General features: G+C 51.8%; 1 long non-coding RNA gene across 2 annotated transcripts in view; it reads left to right on the top strand.

The window, feature by feature from the left end:
- The window catches only part of LOC130593793 (uncharacterized), a 72,275-nt gene that overhangs the window by 25,567 nt on the left and 26,937 nt on the right, over positions 1-19,771 (top strand). For both annotated transcript variants that reach the window (XR_008970873.1, XR_008970872.1), the window contains exon 2: positions 11,594-11,703. This is a non-coding gene — a long non-coding RNA (uncharacterized LOC130593793). The remainder of the gene's footprint in view (positions 1-11,593; positions 11,704-19,771) is intronic.

Here is a 19,771-nt window from a genome sequence, read left to right as displayed (position 1 = left end):
ATCCCAGGGCTGCAGCACGGGAATGGGAACGGGCGGTAGGTACCAGCGCCTGCAGCTCGGCGCGGCTGGGCCTGAGGCAGCGTTGCTTAGCAATGGGAGCAGCACAACAGCGGAGGTTCTCATAGCGACAGCCTTAACAACTCCCCTTCTTCCCGATGCTGCCTTCCGAGGAAGCAACCGCACGGTTTGAGGGCCGCCCTGGAGGATTCCAGCACTGTTTGAGGCAGCAGGGCTCAGCCAGCGCAACCCTTCAGCAGAGCACCCTCGGGGGATGCCGCTGCCTGCGCAGACACCCTGTGCTTAGAGGGCTGCTCTCCGGAGGGAGCTTCTCTTCCCCCGAGCTCCGTTTAGGCACTGGTGGGCACCCGAGCTCCTCTGGAAGGGCCCGTTTCTGTCTCCTCCAGGTTTCGGTGATTCTGCTTCTCCGCTGGCTGCAGCTTGGTGTCTGCTTTGTTCCCTGGGTACATCTCGGACATCAGCAGCACCCCTTTGAAGCGGCCTTTAAATATTTGTGGGCTGAAAAGCCATCGCCTGGATACTTGTACACCGTGGCATTTCCATGGAGCTCTGGAGCCTCTGAAATTGGAGCAATTTAGGAATACCAATATCCCTTCTGGCTTTAATGGCCCATTTACTCCATGTATCACGACAGAGGCTGTATGAATTGCGTTGAGGCAAATTGCTGTTTTGTAAGCTGCTCTCTTCATGTTATTCAGATGCAAGTGTGGAACTGCAAGCTTTGTTTCCTGGGGTTGTAGCGGGGATCATAATGATCCCCCAGTGCCCTCAGAGCTGTACATATCTAATTAAAGGAAAAATACTTCACCGTGCACATGGAGATTCACAGCAGAACTGCTTCATGCCTTTGGTGTTTGGCTCTTGCTTCCCTGCAAAGCCCTCCCAGGGTGAAGGCAGGGCTGGTCTGGAGAGCATGAAGCTCCAAGGAAAAAGCTGCTGCTGTTCCCATGCCTAATCCCAGTAAACTTCCATGGGAGTGTTTGTGTGTGTGCAGTGGTGTAACATGTAGAGAGATGTAATTAAACTCCCATCTCAGCTGACGACGTGCTTAAATCAAAGCGTGTTATCCACAGTGCTGCCTTCTCCTGGGTGTGACTGGGGTATAGGGTGTTATATGAGGCTGTCCTGGGCTCAGAGGGGGAGCTCACCCATTGATGGCTTGCTGGCTTTGCAACAACCTTCACCCCAGTGCTGTCCTGGAGGAAAATCGGCTCCTTACAGAAGAACTGGGCAGGAGGGTTTAGCTGATAACTGCATTGTGTGTGTAGGTCTGGAAAGGGAAACTAATCATTTACCCCCCCCCAAACCTGCAGGATAGGAGAAAGTTAAAAGGAAAACCCAGGGGCAGAGAACAGGCCAAGGGAAGAGCTTCTGGCTGGAAGTAGGCTGAGCCTATGAGAAATGCTGTGTTCAGGGGAAAAGGAGGTGAATTGAAGTCACCATATAAGCTGCCTCTGCCCAGTGGTCATCCCTGGCTCAGGGTAAGCAGAAGCAGGCAGTCATGACTGTGCTGGCCAGATACACTAAACCTGTGGGTGTTCTCGTTGTGAGGTTGATCTGTATTCCTTGAATGCAGGTGCTGGTTTGTTTTACCAGCTGGATGAGGTGCTAAATCTTGATTTTTTTTTTTTTTTTTTTTGCATGAAAATGTCCATGAACTTCTCCCTCGATTCAGGGTAGTTAAAACAAAATATATGAATCTGTATATATATATAAAAAATTGAATCTATCAAGTTTGAACTTGCTTAAAGTGCAAGAGCTGGATTTCATAGCTAATCAGGATTATCATTATTAAATGAGCAGGGTAGAAGTGTAACTATGGATGAAGTGGAGTAGTATGTTTGTTAGTATAAATGAGGCTGGTACTACAATGTGCTTAATCACCGCAGCTCAGTTGAGCTGACTTACCGGCTGGTCACTGAAACCTGTGGTGCCTCAGAGCAGCCCCATGGAACTGCAGCGTGTGCTCATGCTACGATCCCATTCAGCCACAGGAGGTGCAGAAGAACTTGTCACAGCAAATGCTTGTCTTTGACCTATGGTTTTTCCTGAGGTGCCTACAGAAACAGCTTGAGATGCCTTGTTGGAAAGCCTGTTGGTCGCTACCTGTCTTGATGGCTATGGATTATGGTTTGGGACATCTTTTGATCTCTAGAGACATACCTGTCTGTAGATGCACCAGTAGGACCAGCAGTGTACAGGTGGTTGATCTCTCATTTTAGGATGCTGTGTCCATGCTTCCTCCCTGGCAGCAGCCTGGGAGAGCCCACATTGGCATCAGCCCAGGCGTTTCAGACTCATCGTGGGGCTGAGTGAAACACGTGTGATGGGAAATTACAGGAAACAAAGAGCTGGAGCAAGGCTGGCTCTGGGAAGAGCTCTGCCACACACAGGGCTTTAAAATGAGCTAAACTGAAGAACAAAGTGTGAAGCTAAACTTCTCCTGGTGTGGTGCTTTGAAGATCCGTAAAGCCCTGAGTAGCGCTGTTTCTCTGGAAAATGGATTTGGATTTTCCCTTTCTGGCAGGAGAATGCTCTCTGCAATTCATATAACGTCTATTTTCCATCATTCCTTTCCTTACAGGATGGCACTGTTTTTAAATGAGGCTTTTATTTTCCTGATTAACCATGTAATCATTGCTTTTCTGCTTCTCCTTTTTGTTGCTACATTTGAAGGCTTCTCATTCAAGTTTTGTTCCTGCCCTGGCTTTCCTACAGCTTCCAGGATTGCAGCCCATGGAAAGCTTCACTGCTGAAGACTTCTCCTTGAAATAAGTCAGCTAAAATTTACCTGTGCACACAGGGATGGGAGGTACCAAGCAAGCCTCACAGCTTCAGCGCAGCTCTGCCTTTGGTTGGTCAGCAACAGTTATCCTTCAAATAAAATAAGTTTTCTGAAGTTCTCCTCCTTTCTTCCTGTTGGTTCAGAAGCCACCGGAGATGTGCCCATGTTAGGTATGGGTTTGTTGGAGAGAAGCAGCTCATATCTTGACACCAGTACCTCCCACAAGGCCATCTTGTACTAAATGCTCCTTAGAAGTAGCCCTCAACTCTTTACTTGTCTTTTAAATGTTTTTGGTTCAGCAAATGTCTCAGCCTGTGGGGTTTGTGCTGCTGTGTCATAGAATCATAGAATTTGTGCATAGAATTGCAACCTCGTTTAGGCTGAAGGGACCCTAAAGCTCCTCCAGTTCCAGCCCCTGCCACAGGCAGGGACCCCTTCCACTAGAGCAGCTTGCTCCAAGCCCCTGTGTCCAACCTGGCCTTGAACACTGCCAGGGATGGGGCAGCCACAGCTTCTCTGGGCACCCTGTGCCAGCGCCTCAGCACCCTCACAGGGAAGAGCTTCTGCCTAAGAGCTCAGCTCAGTCTCCTCAACCTCGGGCAGCTTAAAGCCATTCCCCTTGGCCTGTCCCTACATCCCTTGTCCCAAGCCCCTCTCCAGCTTTCCTGCAGCCCCTTCAGGCACTGGAGCTGCTCTCAGGTCTCCCCTTCAGGAGCCTTCTCTTCTCCAGGCTGCCCCAGCCCAGCTCTCTCAGCCTGGCTCCAGAGCAGAGCTGCTCCAGCCCTCGCAGCATCTCCATGGCCTCCTCTGGCCTCGCTCCAACAGCTCCACGTCCCTCTTGTGCTGCTGTCCCAGAGCTGGATCAGGGCTGCAGGGGGGGTCTCCCCAGCGCACAGCAGAGGGGCAGGATCCCCTCCCTGAGCTGCTGCTCACGCTCTGGGGGTGCAGCCCCGCACACGGGGGGGTTCTGGGTTCAAGGGCACATTGAAGCCAGGTCTCATGGACCAACACCTGCACTCATCTCCAGCTGTGCACAGTGCTGTGGGTAACTCACTGCCGGCAGTATCCAGAGCTGCTGCTGTGAAGCTGCTCAGCGGCACAGCGAGGCTCACAATGGAAGAGGGTGATCCCCCAAGAAGAGGGCACACCACAAGAAGTGTTGTGTAGGTTGTGGGGCTTGGGTGATAAAAGGAAGGTCAAGATGTTGGAGCAGATGGATGTTGGAAAAGCAGAGGTGGGGAGTGGTGCAGGAGTTGGTGACAAGCTAGAGTGCCTTGTGCCATTGATAGAGACATCTTGATGGGTGTACTAGAGGGTGCTGTGAAGGCAAGGACATTTTTGCATACTAAGGAGTTTGCTATAGGAAGAGTTCATCTTCCTCTATGAAAACTTAAGAAGCCTATTAATAGATCCTGGTTTTGTGCTCAGGTTTGGTGTTAACTTCTAATTGTACAGTGCTTTGCACAAGCTGCATTGGCTGCGTTCTTGGCCTTCCCTTTCTGCTGTGTTTTGGTGCTGCTGTGTGTGAATAATGTGTGTGACAAAACCTGTTCAAATAAGGATGAAGCTTATTCATAAACTTCATAACTTTGAGCAGCATTTTTCTTCCCAACTGAAATTATCCCTTGCCCAAGTGTCCGTGGTTTCACGTTTGTAGCAATATGACTGTCAGGTTATTTGAGGCAGTGCTGCAGAGCTCGGCCTGGAGTTGGGCTGGGGAGCTGGGTGCTGAGCTCTGCCCTTAGGATTGCTGCTGAGAAAAGTCTTGGGAATCGATCAACCCAGGAAAGAATCTCCTCTTTAACAGAAAGAAGTGCAAAGGAGTGATAATAGGTTGGTTTTCCCTCCCTGCTTTTAGTGGTGCTCTCCTGCCATTGTATGTACTGTGCTCTCAGGAGGAGTTCCGCCACCAGCCTGGTCCAGCAGCAGTGAACCTGCTTTTCTTTGAGCTCTCAGCATCCTTTAAGATGTCCAGTTCCAGCCATGCTGGAGTAAGCAGGCTTATGTCTGCCTGGTGTGTTTTGTTTCCTATCTCCTTTTGTGCCTTGAGGAGCATGGCTCTCTCTGGTCCTCTGTCAGCCTGGCCACCAGCATCACCATCACCAAAAGCTTATGGAAAGAGCAGTTAGGTAGCAATTGTTAAGAGGTGCTTACTCCACTTGTACTTGCAGGGTAACTACTTATGAATCAGAAGTGCCCCATATATGTGTTCTCTCCAGAAATGACTGGAAGTGTCTGGTGCCTTCCCTGGAAAAGGTGGGTTTGGTGAAACCTTGAGATGTGGGAACTGCTGCTGATATTGTGAAGCAACCCCTAGAGGATACAGAATGTAGTCTCTTTCTTCAGACACATATAACATGAACTATACTGGCTGCTTCTGCAGTGGAAGTTTGCAATGTCGCTGCCCAGGATAACCTGTGACTCTCTGGGGAAGCTTTTCCTTGCCTGGTTAGTGCAATTGGGTGAAATCCTAGCAGTGACATTGTATGTGTTGTAGTATAGTGTGTGCGCCTTGGAGAGCCAGAACATCCTCTGAAAAGTAGCTTTGGGAGTTTTCTTTGGCTTACGTTAACAAAGGCATGGTCTTAATGATGACACCTCAGCAAAACCAGAACTGGGAGAGTGTTTTGAGGTCAGATGTTGGGGAAAATGCAGCTGGAAAGTGTGTGCTGAGCCTTCCTCACTGGGGTTAACCGAGAGCAGCTTTTGCCCCTTTGGCTGGCTGGGGGCACCTGGGGCTCTCCTCCCCTCTGGACCTGGTGCTGCCATGGGTGACATCCACGCAGCAGTGACCGCTGCCCTGCTGTGTCTGGTGGGCTGCTCTGCCAGGTGGCATGACAGGGGCCATTTCACACCTCCTTGCTGACAGATCCTTAGTGTTTTATTTGAGAAGAAACTGGATTTTCCCTTTCCCTTCGGCAGGAGCGGATGTTTCTCTGGAGAAGAGTCTGGGAAAGCATTTTAAATTTCAAATGCCAAACACCACAAACGGTTTGCAGACACTGCAGTGATGCTGTTCAGATGTGATGTGTTCAGACATGCTTGTGAGGTGGGCTGATGCCAACCTCATGAAGTTTAACCATGCCAAGTGCAAGGTCCTACACCTGGGTCAGAGCAATCCCAGGCACAGCTACAGGTTGGGCAGAGAAGAGATTCAGAGCAGGACAAGGAGAAGGACTTGGAGGTGTTGGTCGATGAGAAAATGAACATGAGCCGGCTTCAGTGTGCGCTTGCAGCCCAGAAAGCAACCGTATCCTGGGCTGCATCCAAAGGAGTGTGACCAGCAGGGTAAAGGAGGTGATCCTGCCCCTCTGCTCTGCTCTTGTGAGACCTCACCTGGAGCATTGTGTGCAGTTCTGGTGTCCTCAACATAAAAGGACATGGAACTGTTGGAACAAGTCCAGAGGAGGCCACGAGGATGCTCAGGGGCTGGAGCACCTCCTGTATGAAGACAGGCTGAGGAAGTTGGGGCTGTTCAGCCTGGAGAAGAGAAGCTGTGTGGAGACCTCAGAGCAGCCTTCCAGTATCTGAAGGGGGCCTATAGGGATGCTAGGGAGGGACTCTTCATTAGGGACTGGAGTGACAGGACAAGGGGTAACGGGTTAAAACTGAAACAGGGGAAGTTTAGATTGGATCTAAGGAGGAAATTCTTTCCTGTGAGGGTGGTGAGGCACTGGAATGGGTTGCCCAGGGAGGTTGTGAATGCTCCATTCCTGGCAGTGTTCAAGGCCAGGTTGGACAGAGCCTTGGGTGACCTGGTTTAGTGTGAGGTGTCCCTGCCCATGGCAGGGGGGTTGGACCTGGATGATCTTAAGGTCCTTTCCAACCCTAACTATTCTGTGATTTTATGTTGAAATCAGCCCCCACACAAGGACCAGGATGCTGGGTGGATCAAAACAGCGCAAACCATCACCTGTGGGACAGCATCACTCCTCAGGTCCTGGGTAAGTGCCTGTGGACAGCACAGGCCTGTAAGACCTGCTCCGGGTGCTTTGACAACACAGGAACAAAATGCAGTGGCACTTGAGCAAGGTGTTCTCCAGGTCCTCAGCATGCTTTGGCAGTGCATCGAGGAGGAGCTTGGGGTACCAAAAATAGCCTGAATCCAGAAACACTTGTTCTAAAATGAGTCACAGAATCAACCAGGTTGGAGAAGACCTTTAAGATCATCAAGCCTAACCCCTACCCCAGAGCAGCTCAGCAGCAAGCAGCACCCAGTCAATCCTAGGCTCGAGCTGGAGGTTTGGTGCTTCAGTCCAGCTCTGTTAGTCAAGATGAAGTAGTGGTAGGGGGTTAACCTGAAACCCACCTGGGCTGTGAGCAGAGTGGCAGCATGAGGCAGACCCAGCAGTGTGGGAGCATCTGTTCCCATGGCAACCACTTAATTTAAAGCTATTGCAGAGCAGATGCCACTGCATCAGAAATCCAGGTTTATCTTGTAGTAAGGATGCTGCTCTGCTTCTGTGTGGGAATGCTTGGGACCTGAAGCGCACACAATAAATCCAAGCACTGTGAGCAGCTGTATTTATCTTTGATGAAATAAGAATAAAGCTGCCTCAGGCTTATGCTTTGCATGAAAAATGGGGGGTTTGGGGGTTTCAGAGCACACCTTTGCTTGGTGCTGCCTGATGCTCTCCCCACAGCAGCCTGTCTTATGCCACCCATCCCCACTACCCATCACTGGCACTCAGCTCTTTGGTAGCATCAGTTGCAGGGTTTTTTTGTCTCAAAGATCTTCCTGTGAGCCAAGCTGACAGCCTGGTCTGATGCGTGTCTGTGAGCGAGAGCTGCAAATAGACAACCTGGTGGTGTGAGAGGTGGAGCGTGGGGAAAGGCTCAGAGTTCCTGCTGGGGGCTTGGGAAGCTCCAGACAGCTCCTGGGGAATCAGAGTTTATTATTCTGCCTCCAGCTTTATTGTTTCTCATCCTGAGATGATGTTGTGGATGTGAGGAGACACAGGGACACGTTTCAGGTTTAAAAAGTAATGACAAAACTGTGTCTTGAGACGAGTGGCAGTGAGTGGAAGGTACTGATTAGAGGTTGAACCTGCAGCTGAAGCTCTGGAGGTCAGTGCTGCTGAGGAGCCGCACAGGACCTGGCCAGTGCAGGGTTTACAGAGTGGCAGCTCTAAGCCTGTGAGATGGATTATTTGGGGTCTACAGATTTTCTTTCCTCCTTCCTTAGCCCTGGTAGCACTGGCCTGGCCACCATGTCCTCCAGAGACACGAAAGGGTCTCCCCAGTTTAACTGGTGCTGCACTGAATGTCTCTGTCTTTTCTGATGGGTGCTCAGTGCCTCCTGGTGCAGACACCCATCACCCCAGCAGCTCCTCTGCTGAAAGACCTGCCTTTGGTGAAGTAGCTCTTCAGCTCCTTCTAGGAGTTATGTGGGGTATGGATTTCTACCGTGTGCTTGCTGCTACAGTTCAGTTTGTCTAATTCGCAGGCACTGGTTGTCTTTTCCAGTTTTACGTCAGTATTCTCAGGTAGTAGTGAGTTTTTTCCTGTTTTATGTCCCAAGACTTGGAATGCAATGTGGGGATTTACTGCAGTCAGTTTCTTGCCCTTCCTGCTGATGTGCCTTGTCACTCTAGCAGTGAAGTGAGCAGCTGAGCAACTCACACCTTTTTGGCAGAGGCTTTCACTGCAGGCAGCTGCATCCATCAGGGATGGAAAGGTTCTGGTTCCTGCCAGGTATCATAAACTCAGGTTTGGGCTGGAAGAGCTTCTGCCTAAGAGCTCAGCTCAGTCTCCCCTTCTGGCAGCTTAAAGCCATTCCCCTTGGCCTGTCCCTACATCCCTTGTCCCAAGCCCCTCTCCAGCTTTCCTGCAGCCCCTTCAGGCACTGGAGCTGCTCTCAGGTCTCCCCTTCAGGAGCCTTCTCTTCTCCAGGCTGCCCCAGCCCAGCTCTCTCAGCCTGGCTCCAGAGCAGAGCTGCTCCAGCCCTCGCAGCATCTCCATGGCCTCCTCTGGCCTCGCTCCAACAGCTCCACGTCCCTCTTGTGCTGCTGCCCCAGAGCTGGATCAGGGCTGCAGGGGGGGTCTCCCCAGAGCACAGCAGAGGGGCAGGATCCCCTCCCTGAGCTGCTGCTCACGCTCTGGGGGTGCAGCCCCGCACACGGGGGGGTTCTGGGCTGAAGGGCACACTGAAGCCGGGTCATGGGGAGCTTCTCCTCACCCCATCTGAGTATCAGTGACTCCAGCTAGCTGAAAAATCAGTTCCTAAATTCCCTTTCTGATTTGACTTTGAGTCAATACCCAAACGCTCTTTGTTCTCCCAGCCTGCTTGGTCTGTGTATGTGTGAGCAAGCTGTTCTTGTGCCCCCATTTAAGTCTGGTGTTCCTCGAGTTGCTTTTGCAGTCCGCAGATGGAGCCCTGTATAAAAATATTGTGGCAAAATGCTGCCCAACTGCCAAAAACCAAAGGTATTTGGCGGAGGTCTGAAAGGCCTCATGTAGGGGGAGCGGATGGAAGTGTCACTTTGTACCATACCCAGTGCACAGCCGTGCTCCGGGCTGCGCAGCGCGGCTCTGTTCTGGGGAGGCTCTGCACAATCCAGCGCTGCTTCAGAAGGTCTCTACTAGGAATTATGTATTAATTATTAATAACTTGCAAACTACATATGCCCTGGCAGCCCAGAACCTCCCTACAGGCCCTTTCTCACCAGGGGCTGAGGCAAAATGTGCGATTTTCTCAGGAAGTTTGTGGCTCGCTGTGAGATGTTCCAGATTTTTGGCTTTGCTGGTGTTTAAAAAAATCTGTGGAATATTAAAGTACCAAAAGGTATTCAGAAAAGGGGAGTTTGCTGCGTGAAAATGCCGGGTTGGATGTGGAGAGCAGCTCCTCTGCCAGCCACAGCCACTCGTTCCTCTGATGAATCATTATGATTTGCCCTGGATTAGCCACTTAGCAGGAAATTGCTGCTGCCTTTATCAGCCTCAGCGCGGGGTGGATGTGTTCGAGCAGAGGGACAAAAGGCATTCACTTTAAACACCCATGTGCCAAAGCAGCTCAGCGCTTCTGGCAGCTGAAACGAGTGGGAACACAAACCAACAGGACCCAAAGTGGGAAAAATCTGTGCACGTACAGAAAGGTGAAGAGAGGATGCAAGGAGGGAAGCACTTCTCCTTTTGGCGTGACCCAGCGCTGGCCCACCTACCTGGGCTTGCTCACAGGGCCACAGACATGTAACCGTGTCTTATTGGCTTTATCTGCCTCTGGTTCATGCCCATCTGCACTCTACCCATCAAGTTTTTCTCATGTTCTGTGTCAGGACATCATACCCTGTTGGGAAGGGAAACACGGACTTGATTGTCATTCCTGCCATGCCCAGGAGGTGTAGCATGGATACAGAGGTAGGGGTCCCACTTTGATAAGGGACCACCAGTCTTCTATCTAGACATTGAGTGCTTTGTCTAACTAATACTTCTTCATCTCCTTTGCAGGGGAAAGAGTGAGAACTTTGGGGTTTTGTCAGTCTTAGGCTGCTGTCTCTGTGCTCTGTGTATGCACACAGCAGTGGGCACCTCTGATGTGTCTGTGCTTCTGGCCGGTTGGGAAGGTCGGTGTGGGGCTGGCTGGAGCTCACAGCTCACAGCTCACAGCCTCAGCATTGCTGACCTCGGGGGTGCCTCTCTCCAGGTTCCCAGTTGTCACAGACTCTCAGAATAGTTTGGGTCGGGAGAGACCTTAAAGCTCCTCCAGCTCCACCCCCTGCCATGGGCAGGGACCCCTTCCACTAGAGCAGCTTGCTCCAAACCCCTGTGTCCAACCTGGCCTTGAACACTGCTGGGGATGGAGCATTCGCCACTTCTTAAGAGCTTGAAATATAATGCTAAAATAGGAAGGAAAAGAGTAGGAAGAAGACAGTAACCCCTTATTTTTCATTTTTCTTCCAGGCATAGGGTAATGTTTGCATTAGGAAGTTTTCTTCCCTGTTTAAGGGTATTGCTGTACTAACCTTTTAATAACTGACCCCTTTGCTATCATCTGCTGGGGCACACGTCTTCAGAGGCTAGTGGTCCCTGCACAGGGGCTGCTCGTGGGGCTCTGGAAGGTGGCAGCTCCTCACCCCACTCTTCCAGGAGCTGAATTTGAATGGAGGTCCTGGTGGGCAGTGGATCAGGCACCAGTCACAACCTCTCTGCTCAAATTGCTTCCAGCACACCCTGTCCCTTCCCACCGTCTCCATCTTCCCCACAGTCTCCATGTACAGAGGAGATGGGATGCCGGCAGTCTGACAGTGTTTGGGCTCATCAAGAGCATCCTTTTAGTTCCCTGTTCCTACTGCAGGTTGGCTGTTCCTGCATTCAGGAGCAGAGCACCCATGTGGGGACACCCAGATCTGCTCAGGGAAGGGCACCCTGTCACTGCTCCCCTGTGAGCTGGGCCTGTTCCTCCAGAGCCCTGCTGGGACTCTGAAGCCCTGAGTGCAGCGCCTCTGAGCAGGCATTCCAGTCTGCCTGTGCTGTCCTGTTCCACATCCATCTCCTGGTCCCGGAGCAGGCAGCAGACCCAACCCCTCCAAGTCACCCAGAGACACACGGGATGGGTTTTGTTTCTGGTCCTATTGCAAATGTACGTATTTATCCTGCTGTCGTATCTTATGTGCCAGCTGCTATAAAAATGCATGATTTCAGATCTCAGCAGCCAGCACAGGTAGGGAGGAGGGAGCCCTTAAAATTCAGCTCGTTTAGGGTAATTTTTAATCTCTCTCCCTAATTATTTAATCACTGAAGTAGTGCTGAGGATGTGCCATAAATAATGCTCTGTGTCTTCTTCCCCACTAGCTGCTCCATCTCGGCCGAGGCGCAACACAGCGAGGCACAGCTCCTTCATCTCTTATTCTCATTGATCTGAATGCACATGACTCAGTAGCACTGGGGAAAGGAAACCAAAGGTAACTTCATATTTTCACTTGCTTTGACAAACCATATTTCATTAAGAATCTTGTACGTGTGGGCTTTTACTCGGTGTGTGTACACACACTCACCCGGTGCCTTTGGTGGTGGCAGTGCTCACCTCAGCGTGGGCTGTTCTCTATAGCGTTGCTGTGATAAATTAGGAAAAGGATTTGTCAATAAAATAGAATGAAGCAGAATTACATCAAGGTGTAATGTATGAGACAGCAATTTGCTAGCTGTTTAGCAGACACATGGGGGTGTGCATGCAAGATGTTTCCTCACGGTACTTTCTGTCCACGAAGGGCTTTCAGTGCCTTTGTGACTCCCCCTCAGTGACCTTGAAGAGGGATGAGCCCTTGTGCCTGCCCCTTCTGTGTTTAGCAGAGCGTGGCTAGAAAGGCAATGGTAAATATGGTCAGTTCTGGAGAATGAGCTGCCCAACTCTGAGCTGGGTCACAGAACAGCGTCCACATCCCTGTGAGATAGTGAAAACCCTCCTGAGCAGGTCCAGGTGAGCTGGTGGGATGTTGCAGGATGCCCACACGTGTTGCTGGGGCCGTCTGCTCCCTGTTGCACCTCAGGTGGACTTTGTGCATTGCAGCATTCCTTCGGCCAGGGCTGAGCTTGGACCTCGTGCTTGCCAAGAGCTCGTCCCCAGGGCAGAGGCTGGGGGAAAGAAAGAGAAAGAAAAAGCCTTTCCCTGTGCAGTGTTTGAAAGATGTACCCTTGAAAGTGCTGAGGGATTATAATCACCTGTCCTTAAGACTGCTTCTGCTTGGCTTCATGTAAATGGGCTTTTCACATCCCTTCCTTGCCTGTGGCCTTGCCCTGCTGGCTGCGTGCCCTTCATCTCACAGGGCATAGGTGGGGATTAAAGCTCCAAACCATCAAAACAGCTAGGGAGCACCAGGAAAAGCAATCCAAGGCAAGTGAAAGCTCTCTGGATCCTTTGTAACAGTCTTCCAATACCTGAAGAGACTAAGAAAGCTGGAGAGGGGCTTGGGACAAGGGCCTGTAGGGACAGGCCAAGGGGAATGGCTTTAACCTGCCAGAGGGGAGACTGAGCTGAGCTCTTAGGCAGAAGCTCTTCCCTGGGAGGGTGCTGAGGCGCTGGCACAGGGTGCCCAGAGAAGCTGTGGCTGCCCCATCCCTGGCAGTGTTCAAGGCCAGGTTGGACACAGGGGCTTGGAGCAAGCTGCTCTAGTGGAAGGGGTCCCTGCCCGTGGCAGGGGGTTTTAACTGGGTGAGCTTTAAGGTCCCTTCAACCCAAACCAGGCTGGGATTCTGTGATTCCCTTTGAAACTTCCTGCAGTGCCTGTTTGCCGTGCTGGGCACACGACAGAGCCGGTTCCAGCTGGGAGCTCTGGGCAGAGCCAAAGCAATAGCACATGCAATTCTACTGACATAAATTAATTTTTCTTAGATCTCTTCATGAAGGGTTTAAATCTTGCATGAAGCGCTCAGGTGTCAATGGACGCTTCCTCAAACCCTTTCTTCGCGTTTCCCTGTGAGATGTACAGGCTCTGGAGGATGAAGGCAGATAGAATTGTCTGAAATGTCTTGACCTGGGGTGACAGAGAAGGAAGAAGCAATGGCTCTCCCACCAGACACAGGGGAGGTGCAGCCTGGCTCCAGCAGGGAGCTGGACACAGGAGCACCCAGGCTGGAAAGGGATGGCAGGTGAAGGTGTTGCTGTCCTGCTGTGCCTGGGTGCTGCCTCCAAGCTCCCAGCCAGCAACCAGCCAGCAGTCATATTTCCTCTCCTGGCATTGCTTTGACACCAGGTATCTGCTTTCCAGGAATGCAATTTAATCCGTGGAGAGGCGAGTGTGTCACATTAATGGGAAGAGCATGTGGCACACATCCAGTCGTTTTTACATGAGCCATAATTCCAAGATGCAGTGGGCATCCTGCGTCGAGGATGCACGTCTGTCTTGTCACCCATGGCTGTGGGGCACTTCAGTGTGTGTATGGGGGAGAGGGAGTTGTGCCATATCCCAGGTATGCCTCAGAGACTGGGATGTCCCGGATCCCAAGGAGGGAGACTCTGGTGTTCCTTATTAATCGCTTCTCCTGCAAACGGATTAAGTGCAGAGCAGCCCAGCAGTCTCTGGTACTTTTCTGCCCCGTCTCCATAGCGACCCATTTATTCAGGAAAAGTCCCAATTTTGTGCTCTAGTATTTGTAACCTTTTAAGACAATTCGGAACTATTTTGATTGGAGATGTTTAGCACCAGCTGTAAACGGGTGCTGGCTGCATGGGAGGAGCTGGAGCTGCCTTTCCTCAGCCCTCCAGACCTGTACTCATCCTCCTGCTTTGGTGCTGCTTTTGGTGCAAACCAGGCTGGGATTTATGTAGGGAATGTGCTGAGTACTTTCCATTCCCATTAGAATCATTTTGCACTGGAAGCCGAATGAGGGCAAGCTGTTGCTGTAAGCCTGCAGTATGATAGTGCTGGTGCTGTGCTTCATGAGGACCCCTTGCAGCCAGTCTCGCTGCAGCTCCTGGGTGTTCGGTGCTGTGCTGGGGCTCACATGCAGCCTGCGACTGCACATCAGCCCTGGCTGCAGGGGAATTGATTCTTCCCATGTTCCAGATGCTGAGCTGGGATGTGAAGGCCTGCACCACAGAATCATAGAACCAAGTAGGTTGGAAAAAACCTTTCAGATCTTCAAGTCCAACCGATGCTCAGCCCCAGGGTCAGCTGCAGGTTGGTTGTCCAGGGTGTGTTTAAGGAGACTGGATGTAGCATCGCCCACAGTGGTGCTGACCCATTTTGGGGGGTGTAAGTGGCACAAAGACACAGTTGTACCCAGTGTGGTCACTGCAGTACCGCAGGGTGGCCCAGGTCTCCTTCTCCAGGTGGGGCACTGGGGGGATTCTTCAGTGAAAAAGATATCTTCTGGCTCAGCCAGCACTGAAGGGTCCATCTCTGCTCCCTCAGCACCTTTCCTGGAGGCATCCTGGCTGGGAGAGATCGCACCCCTGCTCCCAGGAGCTGCAGCTGGAGCATCTCGGGTTTTTTCTAGCGCTTTCCAAAGGGAAGTTGATCTAAAATCTGAGCCAACATTTTGTTTTGAACATGGCAAAAATCTGTAAAACCTTCTATGTAAAAGAAATATGAAAGCAAGCTGCTTCCCTTTGAAAACTCCCCTGTAGAGAGCTTCAAGACTTTGCTCTTAAAGGTCTGTGCTTTATTCTCTTTGATACACTGATTGTAATGCATCGCATGGCGGTAGGGCCTTGGTCCCTTGGGCGCTCATGAACCTCATCCTCACATCCATGGAGGGGATGCAGGGCAGAAGGGGTGTGTGGGGTGCTTGGGTGAAGCCAGGGAGGGGCGAGGTGCCCGCCCCTGGCACAGGGGATGGAGGGGATGAGGAGGTGTCATTTCTTGGGACAATGGGTATCAATGACAGCAGGTGTATCTTGTTGGGTATGGAATGGGCCTCGGACTGAGCAATGGTTGGACTGGATGCCATAAAGGGTGCTTGGATTGCCTGGTCTGCTGCATGGAGGAGGCTGGGGCTGCTGGCTTGAAGTCAATACAGAGGACAGCCATAGATCTGTCAGCGTGTCGCCATGTCCCAAAGCCTGAGCTGCAGCAAGACCCACACCGGAAGCAGATCCACATCTGAAGATGCTTGAACATTGCCAGCTGCCCCGTGCACACCAGTGGCTCCAGTGAGCCCCCCACCCTGTGTGCTGTGGGAGCGGTGAAGCGGGGAGCTGACCCTGCAGGACCCCCGGGAGGCCCACATGGAGCAGATGGAGCCCTTTCCTCTGAGTAGCACAGGTCAAAAGTCCATAAATAGCAGGAAATGCAAACTGCAGCCTGACTGAAGCTGTGGGAAAGGTGGTAGCTCAGGGTCCTGCAGCTCTTCAGCCAGTCGCTTCCACATCCAACCTGACCGCTCCGCAAGGCAAAGTGTATTTTCCTAGCAGCTCACTCGCTGCATCTTAACCTGGCCATGATAAACCAAGGTCTCTTCTTCCCACTTCCACCTCTTCACCAGGCAGATTGGTGGCAGGACGCAGCAGAAGTGACAGCTCTGTTGCACGCGCAGGGAAGCCCCAGCACGGAGTTCAGTTTGCAGATACAGGTCCAGAATCTATTCCTGGTGGAACAGCAGAGTCAATCCGGGATAACAGCCTCAGTGTTATCCCTGTAGCACAGCCCCCAGAGACTCTTTTTGGCAGCGAGCAAGGTCAAAACTTACACCCGGATTTATCCCTGTGCAGCTAAAAGTGGCAGTTTTCCTTGTGAAAAGAAGCGATGCGGATGCCTGGGAAGCAGTGATGTGTCATGGCCAAGAGGGCAGCCACAGACCCGTTTTCTAGCAGGTAACGGCCCAGATTTGCTCCTGAAGACCTCCTTGATCTTAACTAGTATGAGCTTCAGTGCATTGTCATAGGGGAGACTTCTCCTTTCAATCAGGGCAAGATGAACAAGGGGAGAAGAGCCCCCAGGCTGCAGTGTGCTCCTGCCTCTGCTGCCCCACAGCTGCTGCAGGGACCTCGGGCTGCTCAGAGGAAAACGTTTTGGATTGCTCAGCTCCAGAAACATCACATGTACATGGTGCTAACGGTTTTTATCACCTTGTTGCCTTTTTCTCCCAGTTCTGAGCAGCCTCCTTTGCTATTTCTGTAATGATTGATGCCAAGCAAAGCCAGTACTGCCCTTCCGTGGCTGAGGCTGTGCTATGTTCTATAGGCTCTGGGCTCATTCACATTGTGTCTCAGTCCACTGCTGCTTTCAGCCTCCTCTGAACCAGTCACGGATGCAGTGACACACTTAGCTTCTAAGAGAAGTAGAAATATGTTTTATAGAACCCCAGCCTGGTTTGTGTTGGAAGGGACCTCAAAGCTCCTCCAGCTCCAACCCCTGCCACGGGCAGGGACCCCTTCCACTGGAGCAGCTTGCTCCAAGCCCCTGTGTCCAACCTGGCCTTGAGCACTGCCAGGGATGGGGCAGCCACAGCTTCTCTGGGCAGATGGTGTTTACTGGTATAAAGCTGTGATTTAACAAAGTCTGGTAGTAAATGGGACAGTGATTTGACAAGATTCAATGGTGAGGTACATGTCATTATTTACTGTATAGAGGTCAGGTTAGGATTAGCCCTTGGCTATCGCATTGTTATCTGTCTCCCCAGAATTGAGTGGGATGTGGCCATTATGACCCAAATGCCCCCACTGCCACACCACTGCTGGTTATCACTGGAGCAGAGCTGGGAAATAAAGGTCAGGTTGGAGGGGGAGCATGTTCTGGTATCCTCAGCCCAGCTCCCTGTCTCCTCAGGGCCACGCCAGTGCTGGCGTCCCAGGAGGGAGAGCGACAATACTCGTGGATGCCTGGGGGCGGACAGGTTGGCACAGTGATAAACCTGTGACATGTGGTGTGAAATGTGCAATTTCATCATTTTCCTAACTTTTGAGAGCCGTTAATGAGTTGACCCATGTGGAATCCTCTGCTGATTCCTGGTTAACCCCGTGCTAGGGCTTCTCTGTTGCTCCCATCACATTGCCTTCTGCCTCAGTTTGTGCCCCATCTGCTCTCTGCACGATGCTTTGTCCTGTGGCATGGAGCTGTGTCTGGGTGTGGGTCTGGGGAGATCTCTCCTTCTTGGAGACGATGCATGTTTTGGGGGCAGAGCCTTTTCCTGATCACCAGCACAAACACAGGTTACACAGTGAGAGCAAACGTGGTGGGTCCTGAGGACTCTGCCTAAACCCAAGCATGGCTCACGGCCCTGTGTTGGCTTTGATTTCTCTGCCAGTGATGAAAGAAACCCACAAGCTCCTTCCCACCTTGCTCTGCAGATCGCTTTTGGCATAAGCTGAAGATTAAAGACACTTGGCTCACCCAAGGTGCACGGTGTCCTGCTGCCCATGCCTATCCTCATGCTCTGAAATGCTTGGTAAGATAGCTGTGATCCAGTCTGGACCGCAGTGAGATCAGAGGCTCGAGTCCAGATTGGAATCTCTGTCTACACTGTGCCATTAGATATAGCTGGGAGCATGGGGAAGCTTTGCTGTTCACGCATTAGGGAGCAGACAGTGTCCCCCCAGGAGGTGATGTGGTGCCTGCCAAACTTTGCCTTAAGCTGCAGAGTTACCACACGGTGTAAGACCCCGTGGCTGCAGATGGAGGTAGCACTTTGAGCTGCTCAGCCCCCAGGGAGCCTGTGTACTACCATGAGCAGGACAGCCCATGGGTAAAATCCAGGGAGACCTGAGTTTCAGAGCAGCATGTGCTCAGGGCTGTTAATCTTGGAATCAGCCAGGTTGGAAAAGCCCTTCAAGCTCACCCAGTCCAACCATTCCCAGCCCTGCCAGGGCCACCACTGCCCCATGGCACTGAGGCCTCCCCTCCACGCTGTGTGAGCACTCGCAGGGACGGTGACTGCAGCCCTGCCCTGGGCAGCCTGTTCCAATGCCTGAGCACCCTCTGGGGCAGGAATTGTTCCTCAGCTCCATCTAAACCTGCCCTGGGGCAGCTTGAGGCCGGTTCCTCTTGTCCCATCCCTTGTTCTTTGGGAGCAGAGCCCAGCCCCTCCTGGCTCCATCCTCCTGTCAGGCACTTGTAGGCAGCCATCAGGTCCCCCCTGAGCCTTCTCTTCTCCACACTGAACCCCCCAGGTCCCTCAGCCCTTCCTTATCAGACTAAATTCCATAAGACTTAACTCCATTGGTGTCCAAGGAGACAGGGAAAAGCTCCACTTCCCTAGAAAAAAAGGGAGATGCCTAACTCTGCCCTAACATGACTATTTCAGCTGCACCTCAGTACTTGTACCACTGCCCTGGTGCCCTCCCAGCTGCAGTCTAGATGCTGTAGCCATCGTGTGGAAGGTGGGAAGAGCTTCGCCAAGCTTGGAATTGCCAAATCAAAGGAGCGAATGATTCTGTGTAAATAAACAGCAAATATTGATGATGGGTTTGCATTTGGAAGGTATGGTGGTGATTTGGATTAGTGCTCTTGGCTGCCTCACAGCGCTGGTGGCCAGAAATAGTCCTGTATTATGGGCAAAAGAAAGAGCATCTCAAACAGCTCAGTACAGATTTGGAGAGAATCCTTTAAATATTAACTGCATGCGCCTGAGAGAAGATGACCTGGGGGAAAGAGACACTGGAGCATCTCATGCTCTCTTTTCCTCACCAGTAGTGATCTGTTTAAAGATGCCTGCCGCATCTGGGGCTCTGTGCATGGGGTAGGTACAGTTGTTGCACACTAACTGTAGTTTGGTACACTCCTATACACCCCCCTGCTCCCAGCTGGGCTCCCTCCCTCCCTGCAGCCCCTGGCAGGAGGAATTTGGGTGATCCAGGGCTCTATTCCTGTGGAAGGCAGGAGGGGCTGGCTGAGCCCTGTGTGCCCCATCCAGCCTGGAGCAAATGGATTCCCTGGCTGTGCAATTCCTACAGGGAATGCAATGCCTGGTTGGGCTCCAGGCGCTGCAAGTTTGAATAACCAGAATGTCACCCTAAGTAACACTCCTCCTCACCTGGCTTTCCTCTACCAGGGGTTCAGAGCATTTGGATTCAGCCCTATGCAGCTGCAGGAGGGGCTTTCAGGTAGCGTATGAACACCCCGGTAGTGAAACCAGTTTAGCAACAGGAAAAATGGAATGCTTTGGAAGCCCTTTGTAGGGAGCAAGAAGGGGAGAGCAGCAGGAGCACAGCCTTGGGGGCTCCTTGGGTTTGGCTGAATTTGGGCAGCGGGGACAGGGGATCCCTGTGATGGGGTCCATGGTCGGGGGAGCTTTCTGCAGAGGCCTGGGCAGGCACATGCAATGGGTTTCTCTCAACCTTGTGCAGAGAGGAGAAATTCCATTATTCCCATTAATCCATCAGCCTCCCCTGCTTCCTTTGTCACTGCATGTGCATTAAGAACTAATGAATGCTGCTGAGCACGAACAGCCCAGCAATTCCTCATCTGTAGCAGCCCAGAGCTTGGGTAGGTAACCTAACAGTGGTGCTGAAGTTATCCCCTCCTGTGAGAGGACATCCTTTCTGCTTCCAGAAACATGAGGGAAATGAACCTGGAAACGAGTTTATGATGGAGG

The sequence above is a fragment of the Pezoporus wallicus genome, unplaced genomic scaffold, assembly GCF_028554395.1.
Source record: "Pezoporus wallicus isolate ANWC-B61680 ecotype Strahan unplaced genomic scaffold, APGP_CSIRO_Pwel_v1 contig_11395, whole genome shotgun sequence".
NCBI lineage: Eukaryota > Metazoa > Chordata > Aves > Psittaciformes > Psittacidae > Pezoporus > Pezoporus wallicus.
Note: the sequence above shows the minus strand (reverse complement) of the source record. Positions and strands in the feature narration are given on the sequence as shown.